General features: G+C 37.8%; 1 protein-coding gene across 2 annotated transcripts in view; it reads left to right on the forward strand.

The window, feature by feature from the left end:
• The first annotated feature begins 10992 nt into the window (after nucleotides 1–10992).
• nlgn4xa (neuroligin 4 X-linked a) overlaps nucleotides 10993–13977 on the forward strand; it is a 110304-nt gene continuing 107319 nt past the window's right edge. Inside the window, exon 1 of one of the 2 annotated variants that reach the window (XM_051908443.1) lies at nucleotides 10993–11355. The gene's annotated coding sequence lies outside the window, so the exon portion shown is untranslated. The remainder of the gene's footprint in view (nucleotides 11356–13977) is intronic. The other variant, XM_051908451.1, reaches the window with a different exon arrangement.

Here is a 13977-nt window from a genome sequence, read left to right on the forward strand (position 1 = left end):
TTAAACGCAATTTTATGAAAATTATAAATGATAAAACTCTTAAATGTGGTAAATAAATCTTTAGAAGTACATGCTGCGAATTAATCAGCTCTTTTCCAAATAAACATATAGAACATCAGTAGGGCACTACATTGTCTCCAATGTAAATTAATGTTAATAATTAAACACCATTTCATTTACTTATTTATTTAGGTCATTGTAATGTCAATAGTGACTGAGTAGCAAAGTTTACAGTACTATAGTAAATGTGTTGTAGAAAAAGTTCTGTTGTTACCTTACACTAATGTTATCACTTGCAATCACTTTGAAATGTGGCTTTTATCTTTTCAGTTGACTGTGAGAAGCATTTGCTTCTATTCTGATTTGTAGCAAAGTCCCTTTAAGACAAGTCATTTCACTCGGCGGCCATCTTTGAAACGCCTCTCGGGCATGCAAGTGCAGCTCCTATCTCTTTGAATGGGGAAACATCAAATTCTCCAAAGCTGTTTGCCAAGCTTTCAATTAAATTTCATATTTGAAATCACGAATGAAATCAGACAACAACTGTCTCACAAATTTTGTTTCTAAAGGCTCGAATCATGACAAAAAAAAAAAAAAAAAAAACGGTATTTTTCAGGCTGGGTCAAGCTAATGCGCATGTGCATGTGTAAAGTGCGTGTCTCTTGCGTCTCATTTCAGAGGCGCGCGTTTGACTGTTTCTATAGAAACCGGAGCTTCTAACGGCCGCTGCAGTGACGCGATGACTTTACCAATTGGCAGTTGGCTCTTATTTAGAAGGCGGGACTTATTCCGCCATTTTGCGTGTTGCACTTTTCTCCCATTCAAAACAGTATGAGTGACGCGTCTTGTGTTATTCTATAGTCTTTGTTTGTAGTCACTGCAGACATTCTATAAAGCTTGTTTCTATTAGCAACAGTAGCCAAGGGAGGTGGAGCTTACTGAAGGATCAATTCTCTTTAGATGGTCTGATACATGGGAGGTTGGCATGTAGTTAGTCTTTTAATAATGTGATCTCTGTAATACTTAATTTTAAAGTGTTCTTGTTACAAGTTACATGTACTAACTATAGTAATAACAGTAAATTAGTTACAAGCAACTGACACTAAAGCAAACCCTAACCCTATAGTAAATGCATGTTAATATTTAATATTACTCAGTGCTTAAAATAATTACACTGTACAGTGAAATAAAAATAAAAAATGTAAGATTAACTTTGAAACAATTTCCACTCAGACCTTGTTACACATTACATGTAATCCAGTAAATACTAAATTGTGCATAATTATGTGGGACTAACCAAACCCTAGTCCTTACCATTAAGTAAGTAAAACTTTCTACATTTTTACATTTTCAAAAAAAAAACAAAAACAAAAAAACATAATTTTGTATGATTGATACGCTGTTTTCTTCATGGGGACCAAAAAATGTCCCCACAAGGACAAGGATTTCAGATATTGCTATCTTTGTGGGGACATTTCGTCCCCATAATACAGGGTATACAGGGACCCTATAAACATAAACACACACACACACACACACAGACACAGACACAGACACACACACACACACACACACACACACACACACACACACACACACACACTTGCCCCAGCAAGCAAGCTTGTCAGATTTAGTTCTATCCCCTCCACACTGTGAGATGGAAGGGAAACAGAATGTGAGTCAGAGTGCTGTGTATTGCACCACAGACCTTCCCCTCAACTTTCTGTCCTTCAAAGGGCAGATTAGAAGATCCATACTGTGCACATTTGGAATTATTCCTGAACCCCTAAGACCTCAGCGTGTAAATCCAAACCCTGGCACTTGTACGGGTCAAAATGACACTCTCTGAGCATGTGTCACATTTTTCTGTCTGTTATGATGTTTGGTCCATGGGGTTTCAGCAGTAGCTGCCCCATTGTGCTGATCTGAGACCAGTTTTTTAAGCGCATTAATAACCTTTCAGTCTGGAATCCTCAAGAAACGAGGAGGAGAAGGATGGTCCTGGATAAGATGAAAGGGCAAATTGTTCCTAGAGCAACAAAAGACTATGGTCAGTCATGTTCATGAGAGGATATATATCATGAATTCAACATCAGTGGAAGCCTCACAGACCTTTTCATTTCCACTGTGGCAGAATTAATTTACTGTATAAACTTATACCTGGTATGGCTACCCAGTCTGGCATAAGACCAGTATAGGTTAAAGACCATCGGGGTTCTGATGAATGAGCATTATTGTATTTGTGGAATTCTGGTTCGGCCAAGGTTGATCAGTGCACAGATGACAACAGAATTGCATTTTAAGTCAGCTCTGACTTGTCCAGTTTCTCTCTTATTTGTCCAGACTTAGTGCATTTAGGTTAGGCATTTATGTTAAGTCTGAGTGTGTATGGTGCAAATACTAATTCAGCTTTAGGGACATCCATCCATCCATCATCTATCTATCTATCTATCTATCTCTCTGTCTGTCTGTGTCTAAAGACGGGGGTCAGTATATATGAAGAGTTCAGATGCAAAAGATATGAAGAGTTCAGATGCAAAAGCCTCTAAGTGCCGTCTGAAATTTTCTTCTAAAATGAACATTTTTATCAAGCTTGTATGTTTATGTTAAGTTATTTAACTTTAATGGCAAAGAAAGGGACCTATTAATTGCCATTAAAGTGAAATTACTGAACCTAAACATACAAGCTTGATAAAAATGTTCATTTTAGAAGAAAATTTCAGACGGCACTTCAGATGGAACTCTTCATATGTTGTATTTTTTTTTTTTTTCTTACGAAATTCAGAAAGGACAATTAACAGTTCATAATATTACAAAAGATTTTTATTACAAATAATAGTTGTTTTTAATTGTATACTCTAAAAAATGCTGTGTTGTTTCAATCCATGGTTGGGTCAAATATGGACAAACCCAACCGTTTGACCCAAATATGGGTATAAACAACCCAGCATTTTTTAGAGTGTATTCCTGACTTTCAAACTTTTAACTTGCATCCTGTTTTAATACAACATGATAAATAAAAGGTATATCCATAGAGAAAGTGAGAGCAAGAGAGTGAGACAGAGAGAAGAGAGAGTGAGAGATTGATTAAGATGCTTTACCTTGGATTTGCTGAAACCATTTTTCTAGCTGGTGTGTCACAGCCCTGAGAGCACCTGTCACCCCCGAACAACCTTGTGTTTGACCTGCCACATTTTTCTAGCTCCTCCTTCACTGCCTGGCTCATCTGCCTTGTTGTATTCATCACTTTGTACGGAGCTTCCCATTTAGACTTCAGGCTGTTTTCCACATACTTTCTTGTTGACCTCTTTGTTTCTAATCAGTGAATGCAGTTAATGTTGCATTAGGAGCTGGAGGCCTCCTTGCACAGTCTGCACTTTCGGTCTTATTCTCCATTGATTTTCTTTCATGAATGTATCCGTGATGCATTAATAGATGCTTTGCATTTCATCCTTTACTGGCCTTGACACCATTAATCCTGTCACTTGTACTTTTCAACTTGTATGCAGCTTCTTGATACCGGACTTCAGGTGCAATGCACATTTCTTTCTGCTAGGCAGGATTTCTTTGTCTTAATGTCGACTGCTTTCAGTTATTCTCTTGTTCAACTTACTATGGTAAGATTACTGGCAGGGCATATGAATTGTTACTGTAGCTCAAAAAGTAGAGCATTGTGTTAGCAACATCAGGGGTTTGACTCCCAGGGAATGCATAAACTGATAAAATTTAAAGGTGTACCTCAAATTGCAATGGATAAAATGACTTGCCATGTTTTCTTGAGCATATATCCATTAGTGAAGTTTGCCTGAAGGGTTTCATGTCTATCCAGATCAGAATCGGCTTGGTATCCCTAACACCTCGTGAAGTCACCATTATGATGATCTTGATTTGGCCTTCAGGGTCATCCTCCATGAGTTCCTGATGAAGGTCCGAAGTGTTTTCTTAACCTTAGTGCCAGGCCTTTAAGTATCTGTTTGGCATGAATCACTTGCTTTCCTTCAGTTAATCTGGCCTGAGCTTAATTTGGTTTGTCTGGTTTTGGGGACTTGAGTTCCTGCTCTTCATACCATTAGCTGGTGCTTCGAGTCATGTGGTGTCTTTCCCAATTCTCTTCAAATCCATTGTTCTTGTGCATTCAAAGCAAAATCAATAGTACTGTTCCTGTTATCAAACCAAAATTTTTTTTCTCCATCCCAAAAATAGTTTTCCATGGTTTTTTTTTTTTTTTCTTTATTATTAACATCATTTGCAGTTATTGCAGTGAGAAAGGGTGCTTCTGAGTAAAAATAGTTGTAGAGTTGATCTGCATCTTCTGTAAAATATTTTGTGAGATCAATAACAGGAGTAACAGAACAGAAAACATATGATTTAACTTTCCATTTCTGTATTAATGCTTGCTCTGAACCATTAACAATAAAATTATATTTTACTGTATATAGGCCTACTAATTTTTAACTTGAACCAATGTTTAAGCAGAGATAGTCATAATAAATAATATAAATAGCTTTGTAAATTTTATATATTTAAAGTTTCTGTATGAATTTGTAGTTGCATTATTTTATTTGCAGCTGTCTAAAGCTACAGCTATATATACAAAAAGGATTCTGTAAATTACTTTTATGAAGGGTATTTTTATGAAATCATAACACATTTTGAACATTTGTTAGAGTTAATTCTTTTAAAAACGTTTCTATAAATACTTTTTTTTACACTTGAATTAAAATGATCACTGTGAGAAATAAAATTACGTAAATATTTTCTGCTTTGAGGCTCAGCTGTGTTAAACAGCTACAGAATAATTTTGCCGTGAAGCACTGGATGAAAACCTATTTTATGTTCACATGCAATCGTGTATGCATATGTCTTAATACCTATGAGCGTATATGTGTGACTACCATGTGCAGATAAATGTGTTTTTGCCTGGGAGAATATTTGCCTGAATAATTTTGCATTCAAGATAGTGTGTTTATGCTTTTGGTATGAGTGCATTTGTCTCTGTGAGTGTCTTTGTCAGGTATGGGGAGCCAGAATCACCACATCTGTAAGCAGGTCAGTCTTTTGAAGCTCCTCTGATCCAGCACCGTTTTCCAAGAAAGTAGAACATACTCTCCTGACCTTAAAAATAAGAAGCACATACAAAATCTCAATTATAGAACTGACACACAATACTATATATTCCTTAAAATCAGTCAATAATATCAAAATCAATGCTATTACCAAAATAGTATTTGCATCATTTTTTTGGTTATGAAAAAGTAGATGCGTTCAATAGTCTGTTAGCCATCTCATTTGCCAATGGAAGTTAATATTGTTGTTGCATATTTGGCTGAAGGCAGAGAATTATGCACCCAGGTGAAATGAGAATAGCAAATATTAATGCTTCACTGTGAAAGTGTTACACAAAAAATGTTTTATTTATTTTCATCTGATATGCCTGATTGAACTGTGTCAACAAATTCACACGAGAGTCAGTGAATAAAAATTTCATGTCAAAATTGTTAAACATGCAAATTATGATACACAGTCAAATAAGCATGGAGTTACTTTCTTTTTCCTTTCTGAATTTATAGCTCATTCACTGACCATCTTTCAATATCTTATTAAATCCTTAATAAGGGGACAGGCAGACTATCCATTATAAGGAAAGAGGCACTCTTGAACACAAATAATATCAGTCTATAAATTATTAATGGCTCAGGTCAAACCACATCATCCTTATCCATCAACACGTTCCGTTTTGACATTGATCTTTTCCCCCCTTTGCCTTCCATATCTGTTGCCTCTGAAGGACAGCAACACTCCAGTGCTTATTTTAGCTGCTCTCTGAATATGGAGATCCTTTAGAATTGGACCACTCAATCTGTCCATCAGCCCTTGAGAGACTGGCAGATGTCACGGAGGATTCATATCAAAGATTGTGCATGGAAGTGCAATGTGGAGTGCTTCTGTCTGATCTGGGATGATTTAGACCCTGTGGTCAGTATTTGGGCAAGGATGTTTGGTGTGGGAAAGATCGTATCCTCTTTGTCATTGTGCACCTATAGCATTGACCTTTTTTTTAACTCCTTATGTCCATGTGAGTGACTGTGAGGTGAGCTATATATCACAGTCACTCATACAGTATATATTTTACTTATTTATTTATTTATTAATGCACATGTGTTGTTATAAAGTTGACATATTTGAACCTGAACTTTGATGGTATTATATTAATTATAATGCAGTTTCCAGTAAAACAACTGGTGCTAAGTAAATATAAAAGTAATCAATCAATCAATCAATCAATCAAATTTTTCAGTTACCCTGAGAGCTGTTGAAACATTATATAATGTTGAATGGTGAACAGGACAAAGGTACAAATGACAACCAATGTGATCTTTCATAATAAGGCTGTGACATTTCATCAAATTACGTTCTGCTCAGTCTCATTTTACAATAATGGAATTTTCTTGAAATTTGAATTTGACAATCATCTAATCAAGGCATATCAATGAATTGTCACACGGTTTTACCTCTAGTTAAATTCATAAAGGAAATTGTTGAGGAATTAATTCTCAGAAAATAAATCTTGTAGAAATGTATCAGGTCAGAGGAAGTTAATAAATGACTATTTATTCATGCATACATCAATATTTAACTGCCATATTAATATTCATTGAGACTAAGAATCCATATTTATTCTATAAATATAAGTGTATTAGAGATAGGGGACTAATTTCTCTTGAAATCTCATACTCAAGCACATACAGTGCTCAGCGTAAATGAGTACACCCCTTTTGAAAAGTAACATTTTAAACAATATCTCAATGAACACAAAAACTATTTCCAAAATGTTGACAAGACTAAGTTTTATATAACATCTGTTTAACTTATAACATGAAAGTAAGGTTAATAATATAACTTAGAGAACAATATTTTCAGTTTTACTCAAATTAGGTTAATGAGTACACCCCACTGAAAGTCTCTGGAGCAAAGCTAAATTTTAGACTACAAATGTCTAATTTAACAAGAATTCAACCATAGGTGAGTCTAATTATTCATTACACAGGTGTCCAGCAGACAGTTGACTATAAAAGGGTGTTAAAACCCCTTCTTGTTTCATGCTGTCAGCAATGGCACCACATGGAAGAGAAATGTCACAAGACCTGAAAAAGAAAATAATTTCTTTACACCAGAAAGGTGAAGGCTACAAGAAGATCAGCAAAGCTTTACTTATCAGTCAGAATACTGTAGCAAAAGTGGTACAAAAATTTAAAAAACATGGAACTGCAACCATCTCACAGAGACGTCCAGGTCGTCCACGGAAGTTAACACTTCGACAGGAGCGTCTTCTGATGAGAAGGGTTGAAGAAAATCGGCATGCAAGTTCACTGCAGTTACCTAAAGAAGTAGAAAGCCAAACTGGGGTGATTATTTCCCGTGACACAATTCAGCGTACACTGCAGAGGAATGGCATGCATGGGTGCCGTCCACGAAAGAAGCCTTTCCTAAAGCCCAGGCACAAAAAAGCCCACCTAGAGTTTGCCAGGGCCCATGCTGACAAAGATGAAGACTACTGGGACTCTATTGATAAGACCTAGATAAATGTTTTTGGACCTGATGGCTTCAAAACTGCATGGCGTCACAAAGGTGAGGAATACAAAGAAAAATGCATGGTGCCTACAGTGAAACATGGTGGTGTTAGTGTCCTTATGTGGGGCTGCATGAGTGCTGCTGGTGTCGGGGAGCTGCATTTCATTGATGGCATCATGAATTCACAGATGTACTGCTCTATACTGAAAGAGAAGATGCTACCATCACTCCGTGCCCTTGGTCGTCGTGCACTTTTCCAACATGACAATGATCCTAAACACACATCTAAGGCCACTGTTGGATTTCTGAAGAAGAACAGGGTGAAAGTGATTCAGTGGCTCCTGATCTGAACCCAATCGAACACCTATGGGGAATTCTGAAGAGACAAGTTGAGCATCACTCTCCATCCAGCATCCAGTCTCTAAAAGAAACTTGCTCAATCATCTTTGAAAAAAAAAAAAAAAAAAAAATCTTGAATATAAATACAATAAGTTTTTGAATTCTACCTATTTTCTTACTTAAACTAAACAAGGATGTTGTGTATTTAAACTCTCACTCTAAAGATGAACCTTTCATGGTTGGATGCACTCTAACACTGCACCTTTTTTCTCTACACCACAGCCAAATGTAATACGTAATATCAAATCAATACATACAGTGCTATATGTCAAATACAGAACATAAATTATTAAAGAACATTCGTCTCAGTCTCTCTTTTACGCTCATTCCTTCTGACAGGCACACTTCAGGTGTAAAAGCTGATATGCTATTCCATACTGCCCATAGCACTTGGCCAGTTCTCAGCAGCCATTGATGCGGGTGTCATGTCGGATACATCACGGGCTTTCCGCTAGACACGTAGCAATTGTTACGTGACTGCAGGATGCGGCCAGATTAAATGTGTAACTACATTTGGGGTCAGCAGGCACTAGACAGATCCCTGCTATTAGACTGAGAGGAGGGAGACAGTGTGGCAAAATGAGCTGCATTGACTCAGTTGCTGCACGAGAAGTGAGAAAATCTGAGAAATGAGAGAGGTGGAAAAGTTTCTCAGAAGGCAAGAAGCTAAATGCTGTTGCTGGGTTACTCAAATATAATAGTCAGTGAGTGAAAGAATGAGCTGGAGCCTCAGCATTGACTTGAAAACTACTAAGAACATTGTATCATTACTGAAATAACTTTTAACATCACATTTACTCCTACAACTCCTCATCAGATTTGTCTTACCCAAAAAACAAAAAACAAAAAAACAAACAAACAACAACAACAAAACCATAATCTTTATCCAGTGAAGTTTTTTACTGGTTGTTGTATTGGCACAATCTCTTTGAAAAGTCGTTTTCAGTCTCAGCCAGAGGCTGGAAATATTTATTTCCTCAGGCTTTCGCTGGGGAGACAAAACTATAAAGTATCTGGTATATGATTATGTTTTAAAAGTATTGTTTTTTAACAGATATGAAGAATAGGGAGTAAACAGTGGCAGGGATCTACTCACATTACACTCGCGTGGGCCCTCGGCTGCCATATGAATCCATTTGCTGCCCTGAGGCAACAAGCTTCATCTGTGCCGGGAGTTTGAACGCCTGGAGAAATGAGCGCCCATGGTCTTTGATCTAAGTCTCTCGTGCGTGATTGTATCTTTGCAATCTGAAGCACTTAGGCATGCTCGGTAATTTCCACTATAGCCCCAGCACCAAAGTGCATCAGCCACTGTTGGTAATTGCACCTTCATAGCTGCACAAATTACATAACAGATTCCCTTTTTAATCTAAATATCCAATTACAGCCGCATTCAGTAATAATAATAATAATATCATAAAACAAACTAGTTGATAAATGACAGAAGGTTTTCAAATAGAGATAGCCCTTCAGAAAAGGACAGTGTTCCTTGTCATCCTAAAAGTTTAATGCCAAACTCACAATATGAAGTCTGGTCATAGTAAATGTAATGTTCAGTGTCTGTACGTATGCCAGAAAAAGTAATATTTTCTGTATGTAGAGGGATTTTGTGTTTGTGTATGTTTAAAATACTCACTATGTGAAGTTTCTAAATGTAATTTAGGGAGGAGCGAGCCCATCTAATCTTCCAATCAACAGCCAGAGTACATAAGCAGCTGCTTACCTCTCTTCAGTCTCAGCTGTGCCAGCATCCGTCCACCTCCCCAAACTCCACCTCCATCTCAGGTACCTTGCCCTATGAAATCATATCTTATATTTATTTATTGTGGGGGTATATCAGAGCTCGAGTTGAAGCTGCTTCATCAAGCCCCTCATCAGTGGACAGCAAGCCAAATAAGCTAACCTAATACCTTAAAGATTATATAGGCAAACAAACTTGTTAAATATATATATTATATATATTTGCTTGTATTCAGCCTACCAGACAGGAGTATGCGAACATGCGGGGAGCACGTATTCAGAAAGTTGCAGAGTTAACCCCTTAGCACTGTAAAATTAGCCTAAACACCTAAAAAAAGGCATACCCTAAGTAAATTGCATGCTGTTCTTGAACCATTTGGAGTATATGCGTGGTTTTGGTCTCTTTTGAAAGGTATGTGTATCGCGGGTGGTAGTGGAACACTAACAGGTTAAGTATGATCACATTAGAAAAATTACAGAACAATTTAGCAGGCAAAATTGTCTACTGTCAGCAGTAGTGCAGGATTGTATGATGGACAGCTCACAAAGAAACCACTTTCAAACCAAGCAGTTTTCCATTGGTCAACATGGCAAATTTGTGTGACATGAACCTGATGTGAAATCTACATTGGGAAACTGTCACCCTGTGATTGCACCTTTAGAGTTTTCTCATGGAGAGAATTGTTGCATTTGAGTAGGACGTTGAAAATCAGAGCATCTGTAGGCTATATTTTTTCATTTCATGAGCGCTTGGAGTGGGGTTTCTCTCTACAGGAAGAGGAACATAGAAAACCTGGAGCGGAGCTCGAGCTTAGTAATTACAGAACAGTTTGAGTGAAGGGAAAATCTCTGTAACTCTGCTCCACTAATAAAGTATACACTGTACCAGACTGGTTTTCAATCTGTACATTGCTTGCTGATATGTAATTTTAATGTTTGGCTTCTTTTGTAACTATTTCCACTGGCAAATGAGAAATATACAAAATAAATGGCAATTTTTTGTTTGAAAATTAAACTACTTGATATTAACTGATTAAGATATTAACTGATGACCATACTGCCATGTTGGAATTCAGTACATCACTCATACTCATGTGATATTGCTTAAATCATGTCCAGCTGTAATCTGGAACATCTTAACCACAAATACTCAGCGATTATAAAGGTAATAGCAGCTGGTTAAAGGGTGACGGAGTGAATGCGGCAATCTATTGGTTGTAGGCATTGCAAATTTCACTCAGTGCAGTCCAATGGCAACTAGAGAGAGAGAGAGAGAGAGAGAGAGAGAGAGAGAGAGAGAGGCGCCTGATACAGCCTCAGTCTCTTTTCCTTTAATCTCTTTTTTTCAGTCAGTGCTGCCTCTTTCTATGGAGACAATCAGATTCTCCACAATTTACTGTTCCTCCGCAGTGATTTCAACGAATTACCTTAATCTATGTGGGTCATTTACATCAGATATGTTACCGCGTCTCTGTTGAACAGTCTCCGGTGTGCCACCTCTCTTTCGGACGGCAGCATCACGTTGGATTTTAACAGGGGCAGGACGGAGTTTGATTTTTTTCCCTTGTGTGGCACATACATTTTGACCGTACCTCAGGAAGTCGGGCGGCAGGACAGAAGCCGTACAATGCAGATACTGCAAAGGTAAGACAGGCGAGCAGTCGTGGAAGTTAAAGTATCTCTATTTTGTGCTTATACACAGTTGAACTGTTTGTCTGACGCCGCGTACACGCTTATTTCCAGCTGGTTCACAGGATTTTTTCCTCTTTCTCTTGCTCTCTGAAAGCTTAATCCATCCGGACGATGCAACGATTTTGCTTTGAGTGTTTAATTCGCGCCGGCTACACGCGCTGATTTGCATGAAAAAGGCTGACCGTACAACCTGTTTCAGTAGTTTTCGGGCAATACATTTTGTGTTTCGATTTCTTCGTCATCGAAATTATTAGTATGTTCTATAAAATCTTTTTCAGCTGTCCAATATTTGTGTTATTATCCACATTTAGAGTTTAAAAGCAAGTACACTGCATGAAAGAGTCTTTCATACGAGTCACAGTAAATAGGCAAAATGTACGCACTTAAACACTCAGCATAGGCTATACCTAAGAGGAAATGGCTTTAGATGGGGAATCGTTTGGCAGAACTAAATGTTTCAGGATAGCACTACTTACCTGTGGCTAACCAAAGCTCGGTACAGTGAGATGTGCTTCATGATTGTTTTCCTCATAGTACGTTTATAGCGGTGCACATCCATAGCCTATGCGTATTAATCAGTCACTCGGCTCTTAAATATGTGGCGGCGATAAATCTTTCGAGATTTCGTTTCTCGAAAGCCATAATATTGGATCAGGCTTTGAAAAAGGCGAGGTTACAGTATATTACTTAAAACACATAATATAGTCTCGATAAAATACAACATCAGTATGTGATGGGACACTTAGAAGGTGCGCTCAGATTGAAGAAGATCTGGTTTAGCGATATCGCTTGTTTTGTAACTTAACTCTCGCCTAGCTTTGCTGTTGGCTACAGACGAACTACATTCTCCCCAAAAGATGCGGTGACTCTGGACTTTCATCACTAGGACCACTGTTTCAGCCCAAGCTATCCCGCTTATGCAGCGGTGAGCCACAAGGTGGTACTGTGGACATCTCTTGCATGTGCGTGTTTTTGGGATGGAGTGAGGAGGGGAACTTGGGCCGCCTCTCGAACATTCGCACTGTACAACATTTTAACCTTGACTTCTGTCAGGATGCGCGGCAACTGCTTGATTGTCAGATTAAGTGGTGAAATAAGGTTCATAATTAGGAAGTGCAAACAGCTTCAGTCACTCAATAATACAGATCCCGAAATACATTAATTAGCAGTACTTTCAGAGTATGAAGTGAATTAGAAGAACTTATTGATGAAATGTTCTTTAGGTAGGCCTATGTAATTGTGTCCCCAAAGCTGAATATACTTGGACCTGTAACTTACTAACAAAAATGTGAACATTTTGAAATTGCTGTATATGCCTTATTGTAGGCCTATACAGCAATTTCAAAATGTTCAGATTTTAATTATGTGGGCAACTTTTTTATATATATATATATACCTATAGCAGGCCTACATGCACTTAAAAATCAAGTGTCCAGTCATTTCTACAATTTTTCGGCTACTTGGCTTCTGTGGTATTGTGGAATAGCAGATGCAGTATTGTACTTCATCTTGGTATTATGTTTTATTCCGTTTTTTCCCCCCTCTTCTTTTTCTTCAATGTAGCAAGTATAGATATTCTGACACTTGGAGTGTCTCCAAACTCTGAAAAAAGGAAGGAAATTTTGTTGTAGGTTTTGGTAGTATAATAGTATGTTGATAGGAAGAGGCCTGGGCGACGTTTCCCAAAAGCATCATAAGCCTAAGTTGATCGTAGCTCCATTGGTGGCAATGGTTCTACGATCAACTTAGGCTTATGATGCTTTTGGGAAACGCAGCCCTGGACTGATCATGAGCTTGAAAACATTTTGTTGGATAGACAATAGCAAACATACATTTTTGGCCTTTTTTACTGTTGATTTAAATAAGCCATATACAAATACTGAATGTGATGAAGCTACTTTTGAGTGCTTAAGCACAGAAATAATATATTCGAATTAAAAATAGGCATTGTGCTTTTTAAGAGCAATAGGCCTATTAATTCTGGTCTTACTTGCTGCAGTTTAGAGGTGCAGTTCAGTATACATTTCTCTTTCCTTCTCTCTCACTAGCTCATAGGATCAGTGGTTGGCTGTTGGTGTCAGAATTGAATAAATTTTCACTCTCTCTCTTTGCTTTCTGGAGTTCCTGTCCACACTCAGTCAACTGAGAGAAAGATAGAAGGAGAGAATACAGCTAGAGAAAACAAATTCCAGCTGACTTGCCAGCCCAGACGCCATGTTGAATAAGTCATAGCAGGTGCATTTGCAGCGGAATCGCACCACGTTTATCCGAAGTTCACTCAAAGGTCAAAGCGGTTTCTGTGCTTTATTTCTTGGTCTTTTGTCTATCGTTTGGACCGAATCGATACTATCTCCTTTGCGTCATGAGTCACTCTTTGAACAGTGCAATTGTTAGAGCCTCCTTCAAGTAGATCATTTATTATAATTAAAATGCAGAGAGAGACCCGGCACCTTCATTGAGATTCACGTGAGTTATCTTCAGCGATCACACAGGCAGTGATTCTATTTTCTCTCCTTTTATTCTCCTTAGTCTCATTTCTCCCTTCTTTTTATTTGTCACACTCACTCAAAATAC

The sequence above is a fragment of the Ctenopharyngodon idella genome, chromosome 1 (genome assembly GCF_019924925.1).
Source record: "Ctenopharyngodon idella isolate HZGC_01 chromosome 1, HZGC01, whole genome shotgun sequence".
Taxonomy (NCBI): domain Eukaryota; kingdom Metazoa; phylum Chordata; class Actinopteri; order Cypriniformes; family Xenocyprididae; genus Ctenopharyngodon; species Ctenopharyngodon idella.